General features: G+C 43.9%; 1 protein-coding gene across 1 annotated transcript in view; it reads left to right on the top strand.

Annotated features, from left to right (window-relative positions):
* The window catches only part of KANK1 (KN motif and ankyrin repeat domains 1), a 662,175-nt gene that overhangs the window by 131,374 nt on the left and 518,408 nt on the right, over positions 1 to 12,393 (top strand). The window contains exon 2 of the mRNA XM_086961224.1: positions 1,215 to 1,325. The gene's annotated coding sequence lies outside the window, so the exon portion shown is untranslated. The remainder of the gene's footprint in view (positions 1 to 1,214; positions 1,326 to 12,393) is intronic.

The raw sequence follows: 12,393 nt of genomic DNA, 5'->3' as shown, positions 1-12,393 counted from the left end.
GGCACAATCTCTCTTCCCACCAAAGTCATTACCTCTTTCCATGGAGCAGTCTAGTGTGTCATATCGGTCTTCGGAAGCCACTTAGGCAGGGCTTAAAAAATGCTGATTATGTTAGCGCAAAGGTCTCTGACTAACCTCAAGCGCAGTGACACAGTGATAACCAGACCTCTTCATGTGAGGCGCCCACTTTAGGTTCAAAGCTCTCATGGGGCAGAAAAGAAATACTGGTAGCTGTAAAGGAAGTTTAGTCTCCATTTACCACCTGCTCTGAGTAGGCGGTAACTATATGCAGCTGGGTCTGTAGGGGTCATGGTTACTGGTGAGATGGCATGGAAGGGTGTCATGGGGTGGGGACACTGCAGACTGTCTGACCATCTCGGTGCAGCATTGTCTGCACCTCCCATGGCGCTGAGGGGCGTGGGTTGGGCCTTAGCTGTGCTCCTGCCCCCGCAGCCCCTGCCTCGGTTTTTCCTGTCGCTGATACGTAGCTGGTAAAACAAATCCAGTGTGTCTGTAGAGCACCTGTCCACTTGGAGTTGTACAGCGCGCTATCCCCAAACACCGCTCTGGGCAACTGGTAATGGAGGGCTTTGAGTTCGTGTTTTTTAAAGTCAGTATTACGAACAATACGTATATTTATTTTGTTGCAGTTTTATAAAGCACAGACAAGACCTGATGGTTATCGGAGCGATTTGCATAAGATCAGTTACAAATACAAAAGTACATTAGCTTAGTTACATTCCATAAAAGAGCCAGTACAGCGAGTGTGAGAAAATGGCGGTCGGAAGTGCGGTGATGACCCGATGGTCAAAGGACATGGTTATTCTTGCATAAGGGAAACGGCAGGGTGTGTGGGCGGCATATCCAGTGTTGTGTGTGTTGGAAGAGTGCATAATGAGCCTTGCACCGCAAATAACCATTGAATGCCGGCGTGCCTGCTGCCACTGAACGCTCTGCTCGTTAGATGGGGTGTGCCATAATTCGATGAGAGCAGGGGTTTCTATATAATTTATTTATTTCTAAGTTGGTCAGGGTAATTGTATTGAGCAGATCCTGTGTGTGTTTAACGCATCCCTCCTTCCCTTGCTTTTCTGCCTTTATCTGGTTCAGCTCGTGAAGCAAGTGGACACAGCCCTGTAAACTGAATTCCAAATGAATTCCATTCCCACCAGTTTCCACATTGAATGAACGCTGGTTTTGTTTTGTCTTCACAGGATGGGTTTCATGGAGCTGGCTTGAGCTGCTGCTGTTAAAGAACTTAAGCAACATTATTGGGTGGACGTTTCTTTTTGGTGGATAAACAACTTGCACCCGCTTTTCTTCAGGTAAGGGCTGGCGGAAATCCATGTTTTTTTATAATCTAGTCCTGTTTATTGAAAACAAGGTTAAGTATTTAAAAGCCCTATAGCTTTTAATACACTAATGACTTATTAATTACACTTTTTTGCATTGTATAATTTATATAGTGCTTCACATCCCAGATGAGATCGCGAAGCACTCTGATTCGCATTGGGTTACAAGTGGACCTGTAACCGTGCATGTTTGATTAGGGTCTGTGTGGGTTGTGTAGGGGCTGTTCGCTGCTGTGTGTGAGGATCTTACACTCACTCCAGTCAGTGCGGTGAACTGGAGCTATGGATACGCATGAGGACGCAGAACATTGTGACAATAGATGCAGTTGTGTCTGTGGGTCTAGCACAGCTGTAAGTAGGCGGCTACGTGTTCGAAGGAACCATTTTGTCAATGCTGAACAACTATTGGTGTTGATATTACGCTGTGGCGCCTGTTGTTTTCATTGGCTACAATTTATGTGAGGCGGACCCAGTTGTCTTTGTCGGCAGATTTCCCTGCAAATATTTGCCATGGTTTTCCAGGCTGGTGAAATAAAATGTGACAAGTAGTGTAAATAATGGTTTTGTCTGGTTCAGATGTCTTACTTATTTTAAACTGCATTGAGCTTTCCTTTCACAAGGAGTACGTTGATGTGGATGCCACAAGCATGTCCTAGATTACATATTCTGCCTTGTAGCCAGAGCACATTTGTAAACTGTACCTGGTTTATCGAGAATGAACTGATACCGCTGTGGATTAACTGTCTTTAGTTGGTGACGAGGTGTGGGCAGTAGAGTTGTAGGGAAGGGGTATTTGGCTCTAAGCTATACACAAGCTGGTTTCTGTGATCTTTACCTCTTTATCCTAATGTCTCATGTTAATGTTGACCTTCCCTTCCCTCTCTTATGTCTTCCTAATAATTATGAGAATAATGTGCGCTTCTGCAGCAAGCCTTACCGGCCTTTGTACATTTGAGTCGGAAAACATCTTAAAGAGAAGTTTTATATATACATTAAGCAAAACTGTAGTTTGAGAGGATCCTTGGAGAATCTCGCAGCCAGGAGGAATGGGCGATGAGGAAAAAGAATCCATGTGCACTCTTTCTGTATTTTCTGATGTATTGGAACATGAGAATGTGGAGCGCTCCATTGAAGACAATGGATTGCTCCGTGCTTCTACGGGCAGGTAAAGGCCCGCAAAGCAACATTCCAATGTTTTCACAAAGGCCTCTCGGAGCCCGAGGGGATTTAAACCCCCTGGTACTCCGGGAGGCCTTTGTTTTATTTGTTAGAACATTCTGCCCTCTAGTGGCAGAAAGTTCTAATAGCCTTAAAGCTCTGTGTAGCTGGGCTATACCGGCTATTAAAGTCCCGCTCCCTTGTTAAAGGTCCTCGCCTTCGGCTCAGACCTTTAACGCTGGGCGGGCCTTTAATAACCAGCATAGCCTGCTACAGCGGGCTATAAGGCTATATTAGAACATTTGAATGTGGAGTGCTCCATTGAAAACAATGGAGTGCTCCTATCGGCCTATAATGGCAGATAGAAGCCCAGAGCATCAACATTACAATGTTTAACAAAGGCCTCATGTTCAGCATTCCATCCATCAATCGTTGCTATTGCTTTTATCCTCCTAAATGGGAAGGTTATGCCCAGACCTGGGTCCTGTGCTCACTGTGCCAATGGATTTAAGCTAGCCGGGCCGACGATGGGTGATGCCCTGAAACCGGTCCAAGGATGCTTGTTTCCGATCCAGGGAGGACCTGGCTTGGCAGTTCGGGCTGGACTTTACCCATGAGGAACAGGGTCAAGACTGATTTGCATATGGCTGGCTCCAAACTGGGGTGGCATGGTGAGCAAAAGAACGATTGATTAAACCCAAATCTTTTTAACTGGGGGTGAATGTTTCCATTGTTCAGCATTCCGTCCATCAATCATTCCTTTTGTCGCCCTAAGTGGGAAGGGTATGCCTAGATGTTGGTACCGTGCACAATGCACCACTGGATTCAAGCTAGACTGGCTGATATGGGGTGATGCCCTGAAATCAGTCCCAGGATGCTTGTTTCTAGTCCAGGGAGGATCTGGCTTTGCAGTTCGGGCTGGACTGTTCCCATGAGGAACAGGGTCAAGATTGATTTGCATATGGTTGGGTCCAAACTGGGGTGGCGTGGTGAGCAAAAGAACGATTGATTAAACCCAAATCTTTGTGACTGGGGGTGAATGTTTCCATTGTTCAGCATTCCGTCCATCAATCGTTCTTTTTGCAAGATCATTCAAAGCAGTCAGGAAGCTGGTAACCAATGTGGGAAATGAATCCTCTAACCCAAGTTAAAGCCCCTATAAGTAAAATGATTGCATTTGTATGTGCAGAAATAAGTTATAAAATTCAGAAAAGGATTATCTTATCTGGGCTAAATTTCTGTCAGGGGAGTGGTATTCCAGGACATATGTCACTGTATATTCAGAGTACAGATTTAGGACTATATTTAGTGTTTGGTAGGCAGGATACTCGGTGAAAGCATGAGCGATATCCCATCCTCTGTATTACAAGTTCCATAGGCTATCTGACAAAATCGAAATGAGGTCCTTAGTTTACAGACCATCCAGTCAAAACCACTGACCTCCACAGAGATGGTTCAGGCATCTAATTGGTAGGTAGTGTTTGTATAGCACTGCTATCCCACTTCCTATTCCCATAGGTCAGCCTTGGTACAGCAGAAGAGACCTTGCCATTATTTTGTTGGAAATGTCCGCCCCATGTTTTGCCATTAGCCAGGCACTGATATACAAGAAGTTATTCCGCTTTGTCTGCATGATCAGATTATACATCTGAACATGCTGTTTAGCCGCAGAATGGATGTAAATTAAAAACCAATGCAGATCTGTGCTTTTTATAGTTGAGGTGGCTGGTGTATTCTGCATTTTAGACAGAAAAGAAGGAGCAAAGGACAATAAGAGCGCAGAGAATACTTTCATTTTTCAGAAGATGACTGGTAGAAGGAGAAATGGGATCCAGTAGGTATTGTGCCCAGTGCATGTTAACGTGGTGACACCCAAGGAGGATGGCTGTAAGCACAAGCAGCAAACTGCAGCTAACGGCCCACCATCCTTGGCTGCTGTCCCTTGCTGTGCACCAGTCTCTTGCTTTGGATGCACAAAGTGAATGTGTCTCCCATCACTGGCCCCCTGTGGCCAAAATAGACCTACTCTGGGCTTTGTATAGCCCATCGAGCCTTATTCTTGGCAGGGCTTAGCTGTCTCCAAGATTGAAACTGTGCCTACAACTCACATAGGGCAATAAAAGGTGACCAGAGCCATAGTAGGAAATCAATACATTCTCTTTTGTACTGCTCCTCTCTAAATATTAATTGCTGATGGCCATAATTCACAGAGGTTCAGGCTAGGTTTTTGTTTTGGCTCCTCATCCATCGTTAAAGTTTCTTGCCAGAGTTGATTAAAAAAGAATATGGAACAATGCACAAATGACACCCAAGAATCTCTTCCGATGATATCACGTGGTTTGAGAGCTGTATTTAGAGGTCTAAGGTATATCTCTAGCTGAATCCATCCCAGACAGAGTTCACCTTCATTGTTAATGCCAACAGACCCAGGGTACAGGCATGGCTGCATAAAATCAATATACGGGTGGGGGGGAGTGGATCCAGCCTTAAAAAGTTTGAACCCACTGGTTTAGCAGAATGTTGTCCTCCACAGACCGTCTGCCCTCCTAGGCACCTCATGGTGACCGTGGAGGCTACAATGTGCTAAAATTCCAGGCAACAAAACTGACTTGCAAGCTATTCTAAGTCTCCGCAAGTGCATGTATTCCTGTACTTATCCTGAAACACAAAGGAGAGGTAGAGAATACCCGCAAATGTTTGAGGAGAGCCTGTTTTACTAAGTCCGGGCTCAAATATTTGAGGAAATGTTTGTTAAATTAAAAATACATGCATGGCAATGCAGGACGCAGCCTATATGGCAGGTTAAAGAGATGGAACCGCGGCAGTGCCCCACTGGGAGCTCTGTAGCACAGGAACTGCTGTTTTTGTTTGTTTTTAAATTGGGGGATGCATAAAGCTGGTCGATAAACAGGGCACAAGTCGGGGGCACACGCAGGTACACAGTGTCCACCCACTCTTTTCACAGGGTGGACGCCGTCCCCTCTGCCAAAAAGTTGGGTCCCACAAAAATATGCTGAACTTGTCCCGTTGTAATTTTCAGACACCGTGACACGTTAAGCAACAGAGGGTGCTTTTTTTTCACCTCCAGCAGAGCCGAAGTTAAGGGGCTAGCAGGCCTCCTTCTGTTTGTATATCCTGACAGGGGGTGGCCTGGAACCTTACACTTAAATGTAAATGGCAGGGAGGGGAAATATAGGCACACAGTTTGTCATCTCTTCACAAGTACTTAAGAGAGGCAGCTTTTTCCTTTGTTCAGTATCTGTCTATAATATATGCATGCACTGTAAGTAACAATGTCAGGTGTGTTGGTCTGCCCCAGTATTTCCACAAATTACAATTCCAGTAGCACTATTTTATTTATGTTTTAGTGCTTTGCAACCCAGTGCAGGGTGTCCTAGCTCTTTATGTAACATACACGTTATACATTGACAATAAATGATTGCACTAGATGATTTACATGAGACTGTGAGTGTTACAATGGGCAGGAGTCGCATGTCCTTCATACCTCACTGTGGTCTTTTAGAAGGATCACAATTTATGAGCTGCAGGTAACAAAAGGAATTCTGTGTTAAAAGTAGTAACCCACTGACCCATTTACATAAAATAAAAATCTGTCATCTGCGTGCTAGATGATGTGCTTTGCAGGAGACACATTTACCTTCTCTACTACTGTGATTCAAATATGGGACTTTACAAAACGCAAATCTCTCCTGAAAGTGCATTAACCACTAGTTTTATCTCCCCATTATGACTATTCCCTGAGAGTGTTCGATCTCCTAATACGCTTAAATGTACTCATGATATACCTGATAAATATATGTGTTAGGTCTTAATATTGATGTCACTTCTTGTGATTTTACTTCCAGTGAGGTCACTTCCTGTGATGTCACTTGCAATGGCATGTGTCATGACATCATGCACTAAGATGGCATGCGTCATTATTTCACTTGCATACTGCCTAACCTGGTTAGTCCTCTCACTTTTTATTTTAGGACTTGTAGCCTGTCGATAAAGAATATGTGGATCCTTCGCAGTGTCTCCATGCTTTTCACAAACATATGGCTGGTTGTCTAGAGGAGCTGTGGCTGGTTTTACAGCCCCATATTTTTTTGCAAGTTCTATTATTTGCTTAAATGCATATTCAGCCTCGGCATTCTAGCATCCGTGACTTTATGATATAAATGAGTCTCTTTGTGTCTTGGGCTTACCACATTGGTACTGGAAGCACGTGGTGCTGATGCAAGGAGTTTTACTGCAGACGATGGAGAAAGACAGCACAAATCTATTCATCCCACGAGGAAGAGTGGGATGCTCTATGGTGGCGAGGCTCATAAAATGTGTTTGTTCAGAGTTTGCTTGTTAGCCTTACAGTGGCTGCGTGGGTGGATTGTCCCTGCGCTGGGTACAGTTAATTGAATGCCGCATAATGCCCACTGATGGAAAACCTCCATAAATTGCTCTCACACAGGTATGCATTATTGATAAATGAGGAAATAAACAACTTCTTATTTAATGTTGGCAGCACAGCAGATGTCTCCATTGTACTCGTTTATGCTTGCTCCTTGTTTAAATATGTTTCCTGACGTTAATGTTAAAGTCCGTTTTTAATGCTGCTTTTAAATAGAACTGGGCCCCGCTGTTTACTGTTACCCCACGGGAGGTCGAACTCCCGGGGAAAAAAAGCGATTAGACCCATGACTTCAGCTGATAACCTCCAAGATTTCACATTGCTTCAACATTTGAGATGAAAGATCAAAAGGTTTTGGACAGGCAGCAAAGCCCCCACCCTTTGCAGCTATGATTAGGTCTCACCTACAGTCCGTTTTAGATTTTGCCAGGGCCACTGGAATTACGCAGCAGGGGAGGATCAATTCATGCAGCAGGGTTGACTAAACTATGCGGCAAGAAAAGGCAAATGATGCTTTGCAACACGGAACATTTTGTTAATGTTACCTAATTAGTTTGCCCATTTTACACATTTTATCACTTTCTGGGCAAAGGTTTTCTTCTCAGTAGTACCACTTTGGCATCCAAATACAGAAATAAGCAACAGAAAAGTGTCTAGTCCCTATTTGCGGAGATTCCTTCACTGCGTGGCAACACGTATTGATGTATTTTTAGTAACTTTTGATCCGTTAGAGCTAGAAACATTTTTTTTGGGCTGAAATCTAGAGATTATGCTATAGATGCTGGATTATATGGAAACTGCTGCAGCTGCAAAATCGCATAATCCAGTGGCCCTGGGATTAACTGAATTTTGAAATATCTGTTGTGTACAATATTATATTATGGGCTTAGGGTTAGCCTCTGGCCTATCGTTGGTTGGCATTCTTGTCAATATAATTTCTCTTAATCAATGCAAAACAACAGTTGATGGACAGAATGCAGAACAATGTCTTACATTCACCCCAGTACAGAGATCTGGGCCTAAATCCATCGTTTTTTTGCACTCCACACCAAGCTATCCTGGCTGAAGACGGCTGATAGCCAGAAACCGGTCCTAGGATGCTTGATTCCAGTCCAGGAAAGACATGGCTTGGCAGTTCGGGCTGGACTGTTCCCATGAGGCACAGGGTCTAGGCTGATTTGCATATGGCCATGTCTGAACTGGGGTGGCAGAGTGGGCTAAAGAACGGTGATGGATTAAACCCAGATCTGTTGACTGGGTGCGAGTGTTTGATTGGTTCAGATGCTTTCCTTCCCTTTCTTTTGTTTGTCCATCTCCTGGAGTAGATGTACTCTCAAGCATTTTCCTAGGGATCAAAAAGTATACTTTGTCATTTGACCGAAGACTGCGCTGATGCTGAAAAGGTGGGGTTGGTGGTGCTCATAAGGGAAGCAAAGCCTTACATGGTGTGGATTGTGAGTCGTGGAGTTATTATAAGGGTTTTATTCAATACTGCCTTTTGAATTAAGCTCCGTGTCTTGAGAAGAGGCATATTTGACAGTGGTGTGTTTTGCTGTATCTAAGTTGCTATCCCTTTACCGCACCCTGGAGTAAGCTTTTATGCCTGCTGTTGGTAAATAAAGTGTACAAAGTAAGCTTTCATTAGTGAATTGGAATAACACAGAATCTTAACCCCTTCGCAGCGGTGCAAATTTTGCCGCAGTGCTGGGGGGTAGGGGGTGGCGTGGCGCTGCGGTGCTCATGACCGCTCCAGGCTGTCATAAATCATGGTGCGCGTGTGCTCATGATGGCCGGGAGCCGGCCGAGCTCCGCCCACTGAATTAATAACACGTGGGAGGAGCGGCAACATTCGGACACTCCCGGCCGTCACGAGCACATGCCTACCGTGACTCATTACCCCCGGGAGCCGTCATGAGCACCGAAAAGGTTAAGACTCACAATTCCCTTATGCCTTTGATCGCTGATCTGTAATCCTTGAGTGTTTAGAGGCAGGCTTAGTTTAATGAAGCAAATGTTATAAAAAATTATGTCAAAGACCCCACAACACAGTCTGTAATTCACTGAGGTTGGCAGAAACAAGTGCTCACACTCCGCCGCTAGACGTAGTACAGCGGGAATCTTTTAGCCATTGCACTAGCATGCATGATATTTAATCATTGCTTTACTACTTTGACAAAACATGATGGTTTAGAACACTGTATGAAAAGCCCTCAACGCAGTGGTGTTGCTTTGGTGCAATTTGTCCCCGACCCTTGCCAGCAAAACCACTCACGCCAGTTTTTATGTAATGAAAAAGATGGAAACTATGGAACCAGAAGGCATGTGTTTTTTTAGGTTTCGCCTATTATCATTCGCTTGCGAATGTAATAGGCGAGAATTCAAGTGCTCCATCGACTCGTCAAACCACTGCGTTTTTTTCACAGTGCATGTGAATCACGTGACCACAAAAGCAGGTCACGTGACCACACAAGCACGCGCATCTACCTAATCCGCCTGCCACACTTCTCCTCCCCTCGCTCGCATTCCCGACCCCCCCACCAGTCTCTCCCGCCCCCATCCGGCTTCCCTCCGCGCATCTCCCTAATCCGCTTGCCACACTTCTCCTCCCCTCGCTCGCATTCACGCCCCCCCACCAGGCTCTCCCGCCCCCATCCGGCTTCCCTCCGGCCATTTGCCAGCATTGCGAGGCCATTTAACTTAAACTACATGTTTCGGGCTGCTTGCTACTAAACAAATAATCTGCCAACGTATAAAAGGTAAGATACCAGCCACCTTGTGCGAAGGGACTAGATCAATGATTTGTCCGATAACCAAGAATTAAATAAAATGCAGGTTTACTTGTTCGCCTTCCCTTGCAGTGAGATGGTGTGCGAACGAACCGCACCCGCCTGTAAGCGAACTCGTCGTATTTTAGACAGTGACGGTCTTGGCTCACAACCTACACTCCCCTCTACCCCCTACCGCCCCACCCCCCACCCCGCCACTCCACTCCTTCCACGAGCCTAAAATACTCAACTCGAGGAAGTGACAATCACAAACGAATTTATGATTAAAAAAGAGTCAATTCCGAACAACGCGAACCCATTCTCTTAAAATCAGTCAGCAAAAACGCGTTTCGTGAAAACACACGGATTCTTGGAACAAACGATGTAATTTTAACAAAAAGAAATCGATCGTGAAAAAGTGTTTGGAAGTGTAAATTCTGCGGTAAATCGCCATTCACGGCGTCTGCACTGCCGACCCCTAGATTGTCACAAAAGTTTGTTTTTGTGCCTTTGTTTAACAATTAGGAATCCCGGTGTTAAAATAGTTTTAAGTTGTTCTTGAATATATCCCTTTTTAATGCATTTAATTTGCACATGTTTATATTTGGGTCAAGGAAAAATGAAATTGTATTTAGTATATTCTCACATGACTTAACTAAAAACAAGCACTGGCTTTGCCAATAGGTTTCGCATTTGGAAAGTTGGAGCTATTGGTTTTGTAAGTGACATTTTATATTTATATATTGTTATTGACAATGTCAATAACGATATATAAATATAAAATGTCATTTACAAAACCAATAGCTCCAACTTTCCAAATGCGAAACCTATTGGCAACGCCAGTGCTTGTTTTTTTTTTATACAGTCCTCCCAATGTGACAATTTGGTCAAATCCCTTCCTATTCGTTTGTTCCCTTAATTGCCATTATATGAAAGAGGTGGATGAGCCTCTGGCTCAGGTTGGGGCTCTCTTGGATCCTTAAGCCCCAAAACAGGCCTAGCTTCAGCGTGGCTTCTGTCTGCCACTTCTCCTCTAACCTCATGCGCCAAGTTTTGAAGACCAAGCATTCACTTTTGAAGTGAAACAAGAAGGAGAGGAAGAGATACCGACCTAGTAGCTGAATTGAACAATGTGAAGCCATAAAACCTGGATACGACCGATCTTCCTCGCGTGACCAAATTGTGTGATACTAGACAATAATTTTATTTCACCTTGCCTCCTTTTTCTTCATTATGCCCAATGATAACATCTGGAAATACATGAGTTTAAAACGTGCACTGTACAAAAACGTGTCTTGTGTTTGATTTAATAGACTATAATGTTCTTCTTTGGATGATAACATAGGCCTCAAAGAGGCTTCCATTTAGCTCACTAATGGCATTGTCAGAGATGGAGGAAGGGCATGACTTAGATCACTCAATAAAAAATAGAAGAAAATGACGCCCGCTTCATGTTGCAGGTGCGTGCAAGCATTCTGATGCAGACTCATGCCTACAGTATTATATAATTGCCAACAGCGGCTGCATTATTGTATTTTCTTCCCCCGATAATAAACAGTTTAAGGAAAAAGCATTGGCAAAACCAGTAGGTTCCAAATGTAAAACCTATTGGCTTTGCCAGTGCTTGTATTTAGATATTTTTAAATATAATTCAGCTTTATTCCGATCTCATATGCTGATAACACTCAGCTCCTACTTTCTTTTGACAAATGTACCACGAATATCCAGTCTCGTTTCTCAGAAGGTATGACAGCAATCGCTTCTTGGACGACTGAGAATTTTCTCAGGCTGAATGCTTGGAAAACCGAGACCATGCTCTTTGGGGATGCCCTCTTGCTCTGTTCGCCAGATTGGTGGCCCGCTGAGATGGGCTCTGCCCCGACTTCTAAGACAGTAGTTAAGAACTTGGGCGTCCGTCTAGCCCAGAAACTTCACATGAAGGATCAGGTGATGGCCACCGCTGGTTCCTGTTTCCATATGTTGAGCCTTTAGCGCAGAGTTTTTCCTCTTCTTCCTCTTTGTAAGACGCGAATTCAGGCACTATTGATGAGCCGACTAGACTATTGCAATGCCCTTCTGATTACGGCTAGGGATTAATCTCAAACAGACTCCAGGTAGTACAAAATACTGCTGCCCGTCTTGTTAGGAATTCACCAACTAGAACAGCCTCCCCCCCCCCCCCCCTACCTCGCATCGACTCCATTGGCTACCAATACGCAAGAGAGTCAATTTCAAGATACGTTGCATTGTACATAAAGCTTTGAATGGCAGAGGTCCAGATTATTTAACTGAAAAACGTATCCCTTACCAGCCAAATAGATCCCTTTGCTCAAGAGACAAATCCCTGCTTGTAACTCCCTGATTCAGGAAAGCCCGTACAGGTGGTAAAACCTTCTATTTGGCTCGCCATTACTGGAATCAATTACTGATAGATCTCCGAAAATGTTCAGAATACTTTTATTTTAGAAGAATTCTTAAAATAGAACTCTTCTGAGTCTTGATCTTTAGTCTGTACTGTTGTAGTGAAGATAAATTGAAAAATAAATGAATAACTAGAACTGAAGAAATGTTTTTTTTTTACTTCAAAACATTATGTTGTCACAGACATTTTCACCTACTATAACACCTTTTAACCTTAGTTTTTTTCGGTGAATTTCTATGTTTTTTTAAATATAAAGTAAGATAGAACAATAATTCCTTACTACAAAGT

Source organism: Lissotriton vulgaris, chromosome 3_1 (genome assembly GCF_964263255.1).
Source record: "Lissotriton vulgaris chromosome 3_1, aLisVul1.2, whole genome shotgun sequence".
Classification (NCBI taxonomy): domain Eukaryota; kingdom Metazoa; phylum Chordata; class Amphibia; order Caudata; family Salamandridae; genus Lissotriton; species Lissotriton vulgaris.
Note: the sequence above shows the minus strand (reverse complement) of the source record. Positions and strands in the feature narration are given on the sequence as shown.